The sequence below is a fragment of the Nicotiana tabacum genome, chromosome 20, assembly GCF_000715075.1.
Source record: "Nicotiana tabacum cultivar K326 chromosome 20, ASM71507v2, whole genome shotgun sequence".
NCBI classification, from domain to species: domain Eukaryota; kingdom Viridiplantae; phylum Streptophyta; class Magnoliopsida; order Solanales; family Solanaceae; genus Nicotiana; species Nicotiana tabacum.
The window spans coordinates 129,576,700-129,585,614 of record NC_134099.1 but is presented as its reverse complement, the minus strand read 5'-3'; positions in this window follow the sequence as shown (position 1 = coordinate 129,585,614).

Sequence of the window (8,915 nt, the reverse complement as noted above, 5' to 3'; positions counted from 1 at the left end):
ATCGGGGACATTCAGGGTGAGGTACAGGTTTGCTAAGTTGCGGACCTACTCAAGTTCTCCTTGTAGCTCTAGTATCTTTTGTTCCAACCATAAAACCAAATCATTTGGTGCCAGAGTACTCCAACCATCTGAAGTTTCTGCATTCTCTGCATTTTCCTTTCGAATACCACTTGGAGGAGGGGGAGGTGGAGGGCCTCTAGATCTGGTGTGATACGTTGATGATACCAGTATGTGCGAACCAACCTTAGGGGATGGAAATAAAAAATAAAGAAAAATAAAAAGTAAACAAGTCAGTAATGGTTCTGAAATGTTTGTAGTATTTAAACACATATTGCGAGAATGTAAATTCGTGTCTTAATTTTGGAGCCTCGTTGTGCCCGAGATAGGCCTAGCAACAAATAGATTTGGAGAAATTCAGTGCAAACAATTGCCTCATTTCATTAATGTAAAAAATAAACGACCCAAAGCGACACTAAATAATGTTACTAATGGCACTTGGCCTTATTACATTTAAAAGAAAAGCAAGTAAACCTAATCTACTTGGTCCCAGAAGGACCCTATCCAGACCGGATGCTGTTGTTGATCAGTTCTCCCAGCTCTCGCAGGTTCAGCAGTAAGAATGCCCTTGCCAAATGCCCTCATTCGTTTCCCTCAGCGTTCTGGCAGTCGGTGACCCTCTTTCTTATCTTCAATTCCAATTCCATTAAATTGTACTCCAGATATTCCAGCCTTTCGTTGGACTTAACAGCTCTCTCTTTCCACGGATTAATCATTTCCATATCGGCCTTATGCTGCGCCATATGCTCAGCTTCAGACACTTGAACTCTTTTGCGCAGCTTGTTATACTTCACCTCTGTTTCGGCAAACTCGTTTATGACCCCGTTTCATGGACCAACCCTTGGCTCGAAGATTCCTAATAGATTATCATCCAACCATGATGGGTAAAAGTATGAATGGCCCGCATGATATTGGTCCGACTCGATGGTATCCTTCTCCACGGTAATCTTCAAAATCCACATATGTTGTGCTTCATTCTTATATAGGATGGTGTCACCCTGAAAATCAGCTATGAAGTGACTCATTTTAGCGACCTGTGGTATGACCTGTCTCATAACCCTGAGGGGATCATAAGGATATATCCCCTTTAACCCAATCAACACCAAGTGTGGGACGTCTCTGGATCTAATAATGAACTCGTCGGTGGGGAACCACTCGAACATCCACTGAACCCGGTCCTCAGTTAACTTGTTGAAGAATTGTACCCATCCTATAGAATCCTTAGGTTGAGCAAACATATCCGGAATGTAAGTCATTCTCTTAGGGTGATGGAAAGCTATGTGGTCATTCCACGGCCTTCATGGAAACTCTTGTCGGTATTGACCCCTTTGGAGATGCTCTAACAACCAAACCTGTAGCAGCAAATTGCAACCCTCAAAGAATCTGGATCCCTTCTGACAGTGTTCCAAGGCCCGGTACATAACTGCAATAATCATAGGGACAATGGTATATGCATTCCCCTCGATCCCGTCCATCAAAGTTTTGGCCGTCATGGCCCGCCTAGTATGGATTCTATCTCTTTGGATTGGGAATTCCAGCATGCCCAATAAACACACAATGAACATAAAGACCCTACGATGAACCCAGCCCAAAGAGGTGATTGAGAAATCATCATCAAAAATATGGTAAGAGCTACTGTGATCGTATCTTTCATAGAGGAAGTCAAAAGATATGTAGAAGTTCTTCAAGCACTCCTAATCATCATTTTTCTTCAGCCCCATCATCTTAAGGAATCCTCTAGTGGTGCAATTTTCAGGTGCTAATAGACCAAGTCTATCCCAAGGCAACCCAGCAAATCCTCCTATTTCTTCTAGAAGGGGAGTCATTTCTATGTCTCCAAAGTGGAACACTGCCCTTTCCTTATCCCAAAACATAGTGGCAGCCTCGAACAACATTTTGTTTGGCTGAAGATCCAACAGTGAAGGCAAATCCTAAGACTCGTTTCACATGATTTTGGTCACTTGAGGGAAGATCCCTCCACCAATCTAGCAAAAATGGAGGTATGCTGCCGACCATACCGAATCTGGGGACTTCGTGCCTCATTTTCTGCAAAACAAAAGATGGTTAGGTTCTTTCCCCCCCTCTAGGTTCGTCTATTTATACAATAATTATTAGCATATTAGCATTTATTTCTCCAAAATTAATGCACACAATCGTTGTTGCGTACGTTGGGATTATGGAAAACCCGATGGACTTTTGGACGAGGCTTGTCTTAAAGGGTTATTATGCGAACAACATATTAACCCGGCTAGGTTTGACCATGATGCATGCACAATTAATCAGAGTAAAGTTGCTATAGAAGTCTAGACTAGGACCTTCAAGCGGACAACTTGAGGGAAAAGGCATGGAATCATCGATCGCACGACTGATCGACTAGTTTTACCGCAAATACGCCTTTCAGAATTTAAAGGGTGATATATAGGAAGAGCGCAAACACTCATCAAACGTTGCTATAGGATTGATTATGCACCAGTGGAATATGATGTTGAGCATGATTTATGCAACAATAAATAGCATGTTGTTAAGTATTTGCACGTTAAAAAATGCAGTATTTAAATAATTGAAAGACAATTACGGAAAAAGAAAACAAAGAGACAAGTCAGTTTCAGGAAATAAAAGAAATCATAAATGCTTGAAAATAGGCAGTTAAATCCAAATGAGGGGGAGGGTGCACGGGATAAAGCATGCTTAAGATTAATTCACAAAATAAGTTCGTTATGGTAAGAGCCTAAAATATCCCTAGCAGAGTCGCCATGTTGTTGCGCCCCCTTTTTCCTTCGCGGGGTCCCGGTTTCAACATTCATTAGTAACAACTCATTTCCTTTTGGGAATTGGGTATTTGAAGAATGGTCATCTAACGGATTAAGGTGCGTTAGGGCACCTAGAGCGATTAACTCATGTAACCAGTTTGCATTACAAGAGATTGGGTAAGAGCTCGAAATAACCTTGAGGGGATGGTGTTAGGCACCCCTTGCAGTCCACAATGGTGGGTCCCAGCCGAACTTAGTTATGTGAATTAGTCATTCAACAGGTAAGAAGTCTAAGCACACATTTGCAAATAAGGGTAGTTTATGCAGTCTAAGCACACATATATAATCAAAAAAGTTTAGATGGTCCAAGCACGCATATGTTAATTTAAGAAATTTAGACAGTCTAGGCACACATACTTGAGTTAGGGAAGTTTGAACAGTCCAAGCATACATACATAATTTAAGGAAGCTTAGGCAGTCTAAGCACACATATGTGAATTGGAGAAGGGAAGTCCTAAGTTGATTAGCTTATAGGATCGCATCTGTACAATACCATGTAAGCCTTCCTCAACTAGAGGGGTTACATGTGGCATTAGCGCACAGGTCATCATATCCTTTTACTACCCATTACCCTCCCCTTAGTAGTTATATAAGCACTTTTAATTAACGAACTCTAAGTGTGCTTTACCCGTCCCTTCCTTGTAGTCCCGGAGATGTTTAGGACATCTATACTTAGGCAGTTCTAGACACTCCTAAGGTATTTAAAAGGTAAAATCTAAGCGACAACAAAGAACATATAGGACTATCAAATAGAGATGTAAATAAGGGGGCTCAGGTTACCTCCATATGTAAACAAATAATAGCACATCTCAAACAGCTGATTTTACAGAATTTAGAAAGCCCTAGAACATGGTATCTAGATGAACATCACAAACACAGAATATGCAGCATTTTTGTTCAAAAGCGAAGTGGCAGAACCCTAATCAGCTTACTTATTAATTTTATAACCTATTAAACCTGGACAATTTCACACATAAACAGAGCCTGATTTCATAGTTATAAGACCATTAATTACCTAAGGCTTACCTAGGCGTAGGTTTGTATGCAATCATAAATCTAGGAATTGGTTAGGACAACTTGAAGTCATTCAATCCTATAGGCATACTGAATTAGGTGATTAATGTTACAGAACTGATTTCATGCATGTTTATACTAGAACATAATATCTATGTTGGTTCGTTTTAAAACCTTTTATTCGTACAGTTATTCATTTAAACAACATAGATGTGATTTGAAGTAAATGTGAACAGAGTCCTAAGGCAGGATTTCTATATGGTCATTTTATCAAACGTGATTATAGCAGTAGTTTAATGATAGGATTTACAGGTGATAACAACTTATGCAGAATTAGAAATAAAGTGATGAACTATAACATGTTTTTTAATACGCAAAGTCAGTAAACGTGAACATCCTAAAGCAGGATTTCTAATGCAAAGAGCATAGACCTATGACATGTTTCTAATGCAAGTAACATAGCATATAGACCTAAAGCATGATTTATATCACAATATAAACCCAAAGTAGGAAATTCATATATATACCTAAGAACATAATTTCTATTGCAGATCACATATATGAACCTAAAAGCATGATTTCTACCCGGTTTCCCCAAAAATCATGTATGAACCTCCCTTTTTTACTAATTACCCCAATATCTATTTACAAATAATATTATTACAGACCAGGATCAAATGAATTACATAAGTACATGAAACTATACTATAGGGAGCCTGAATTAGGCCCAAAGTAAACCTGGGAATGTCAGGCCTTCAATACAGTCTCAGAAGCTAAAGATCCCACATCCAATAATGTATGCCTTGGTGTGTTAGAGTTCCCTAAGGACCTCAAGGATCTCGGGTAGTGCTCACACCAAGACCTTTCTCAAATGGGGATTAGTTATGTGTAGTGTGGAAGGACCAACCCCGGTATGCCAGAGTTCAGGGAGATCTCAAGGATCCCTAAGCAGTACACACACCAGAGGGGAAGGACTTAATAGTCCAGGAGTAGGGTGAGAGTGCTTGACATAGTGTTGAAAGACTTAGTAAAATAGTGTAGAGAAAGGATTCAGAAATGGAAAATAGTTTTTAAAGATGCTAAGGGTGACCAGTTTTGAGAAGAATACTAAGAGTAGGAGCAACAGTTTTGAAATCATTTTGAGGAAAGCATACTCAGCAAATAACCCAATTAATCATAGAATACCCAGATTCACTTAACAAGCAGACTTACAAACATGGGGTGAAGGGAATTGGGAACATATAGGGTTGAAATCACATAAATAGGGAAACATTTAATACAGCAAATGTACAGAACAACTATGTTAGTTTATACGAGTCCACCAAACTATAGAGTACCTGGTCCTCTATAAATTTTTACTGAGAATGCTAATGAAACGGTAAGTAAATAAGACGTGGGATTTTTACATGGAAAAATCCCAACTCAAGGGGACAAAACAACGACCTACACTTGTATGCTTTCAACTTCACTAACTTGTAAATACACTATTACAAGCCACTTTGTAATGACTCTATTACAAAGACTTCAACTAAACTAACTTGTGATACTCTTACCACAAGCCACTTTGTCACTCACTAGTTACAAAGGTTTTAACTTATGACTAACTCTAGTCACAACACATACTCAGAGAGTTTATTGTTTTACAAAGGGGTTTCTAATCAACGCTTCTAGCTAAGCAATTTAGAAATTACAATAAGAACAATCACAAAGTTATAACTCAACTAAGGACAACAAAATACTAGATTTAGGAACTGGTCCGTAGTAGCGTTTAACTTTGTTCTTCAAGCTCTTGAGAATTAAGTTCACTGTTTTGCAGAAGGCTTGAATGCTTGAAGTAAATTCTCAAGTGTTCAAGTGATGTTTTGTTATAATGATTTTGTTAATACAGCTTGATAACATCACTTGAATGATTTAAGCACTTGGTTGGTCAAAGAACAAGTGACCGCTGGAAATAGTGCAGTGCAGACAAAATAGTGCAGGCAGTCGCATCGCTTTCCAACTGTGCCCAATTGACTTCGTACTGTTGTGAGGAAACCATAATGGTATCAGGTCCTTTTTTTGGGTCTCTATCTCTTGAAGCTATAGTAGTTCACATTTAGCTGGAGTCTATTGATTTGCAATATAGACCAAGTAAGTCAGGTTCCCTATCTGGTTCTTGAGAGTAAGTTTGTTAGATCATCAAAACATAAGACTAAAACATTGAAAACCCATCAATTTCCCCTTTTTAATGATGACAAACTTAGACACTTATAACACAATATTTAGAACAAAGAGAACCAGATAAAGTAATAGGAACTTCATAAGTTTAGGAACTTCATAAGTTCCCCCTGACTTTATGATTGCCCCTTAATCAGATCCTTGATTCAAATTATACTTCCCACTTTTGGCATCATTAAAAAGACACAAGCAGTCAAACAACATAAAGAAGTCTAGCCTAGCTAACTCATGCCAGTTATGTGCACACAACATGATAGAGAAGAGAAACAGAAAATTCAAGCAACGAGATAAATAAAAGAGGATAGATTTGATATATATAAAAACATATGCCTTTGCTTAAAAAGCAAAGGAAGAATTGGATTGTTAAAAATGGGAGCAGTACTGTTACATACAAACCACATTAAAAAAAAGAAAGAAACAAAACATCTACCAAGTCATAAAAACTTAAAAAGAACAATCCTGAAACTGGTCACTGAAGGGGTTACTTAGGGGGAACTAGGAGTAGAGGGCTTGGAAGCTGCAACAAGAGTTTTGAGAACTAAGTCTATTCAGGCAGTGGCCGACTTTTGCTCATTGAGCAGTTCTGCTTTCAGTTTCTCCACTTATGCCCTGATATCAGCATTCTCTTTTGTTAAACGAGCCACTTCATTATTTGACTCCGAAGCCCCTTGGGCTTGCTGACCTTCCAGGATAGCATTGCTATCCTTCAACCTTCGAATCTCCTTAGTTGAACTATTTTGAGTATTAATGAGTTGTGAGATGGTTGATATAATGCCTACTGCCTACCCCCATTCTTTTCTATGCACTTGCATTCTTCCAACATTGTCTGTGAGAAAGTCTGCTTCTTGGTTCCTACTTTGCCTTGCCCCAGTTGCACTATGTGTATGTATTTTGAACTGTGTGTTCGTATTTTTAAGAGGCAGAATGAGAGTGTATATATAGCACTTTAGGGAGTAAAACAAATAAGGTAAAGAGAATCACAGTTTAATCAATTAGAAGCAATCAACCAATTATAGAATCAATTCCAATTGAGAAATCCGGAAAAGTCCCCTTTAATTGGGGAGAGTCAGTTAACGGTCAGAACTAGGACTCAAATAAGGTAATAAATCAACACCATATCATATAAGGAGTCCATCAAATCCCCAAACTACTGATAACTAATTAAGGCAAGTATAATTAGTCAAAATAGGGAAACAAGTAAAAATTCCAGAAAATACTAATTTTAACAGGAAAATATTATTCAAATTCCCTAAGTAAAAATCAATTAAGCAAAAAAATCCCAAAGAATACTAGATTTAACAGGAAAATCACTCAAATCCCTAAATAGAATCAGTTAGTACGACTGGTTCACAAAAATAAACATAATAAATGAAAAAAATTAAAGAAATCTGTGTTACCATCAGAAACATCTAGGGTTCAAGCATATATATGAAAATTAACCAAACACGTAAAGAGATGACTAGATTAAACATTTTAAAGTAGAAAAAACCTCTTGAAGAGAAGTCTAGGAAGAACCCTAATTTTAGAAAAAGTGAATAAAATCGAAGCAATTAACTAAAACAAAGGATTTTCAAGGGAAAACACCAGAAAATACTCAAACCATTTCAGATCTACAAAGATCAGAACGAATTCGAGTAGTTGCAAAACTATGGTTTTCAAAACAGTAAAGATAAAGAAACTTGGTCAAAAACTCATAGATTCAAACTAAAATAGGAGGAAATTTGTACTCACAAATGAGAGCGGGCCTAGAAAGGCCATTAAACAAGTTTCAGGCAAGAACTAGGTCAAATCTCCATGAGATTCTTCTAAGGATCCATGAAATCAAACAACCAGGAAGCATACACAGTTGGTAATGGTCGGAGAATACTCAGAATCTCCATAGATAGGAACTCTTTGCCGGTGACAACGATTAGAGTTAGGGTTAGATCGAGAGAGAATTGGAGAGGTTAGGGAGATGATGACGGCGGTCCAAGAGGAATGAAGGGCTTTACGGTTGGTTTAGAGGTTAATAAGGTAAGTTTTAATGTGGACCGTTGATCTGAAGGATCAAAGGCCACGATTTAATGGGGGTTTGGGTCGGGTAGGTACAGATTGGGCTTAGGGTGAATTGGGCTGGTATTATTAAGGGGTTTGGGCTGGTATTAAAAGGGTTAGGTCCGAAAAATTAGAGAAATTAAAAAGGCTATTTGTTAAATACCCAAATAATTGATAAAAAATATTTTATAAAATAGTTAACAGATTAAAAAAATATTTTTCATGCATAGAAGTATTTTAAAACAGTTACTACATATTTAGAAAAACACAATGAGCTATTTTTGTAAAAATAATGTAATAATGTACACATGGGCTATAATTTTAAAATTATTGCAATTGTAACCAAAAGGTATAAATCTGGCCATTTGTAAAATAATTTGAACCTAATATAACTATAAATAGCAATATTAAGTCATGAAATGTTATAAAGTCATTTGTGATGCAATTTGTAATTCTTTATGTAAATAAAATACTAGTATAAAATTAATTTAGAAATATAGAAATTATGAAAAAATATCAATTAATGCTAATGCATAGTTTTGAAAGTATATATGCACTTTAAAAATATTATAGAGAAAAATTGGGTTTCAACAATAACAAGTCATTAGTTGATCAAATGTGCACTATAAAAGTATGTCTCTTCCTATGGTATGTGTTTATAGTGCAAGACTGCAAGGAATATGAGGCTGAGTTATTAAACTCTTAATCCAATAATCCATAGCCTTTTGTAGGTGGTGTATTGCACTGCAGAATACACTTGATGAATGGACCTATATGCGTGTG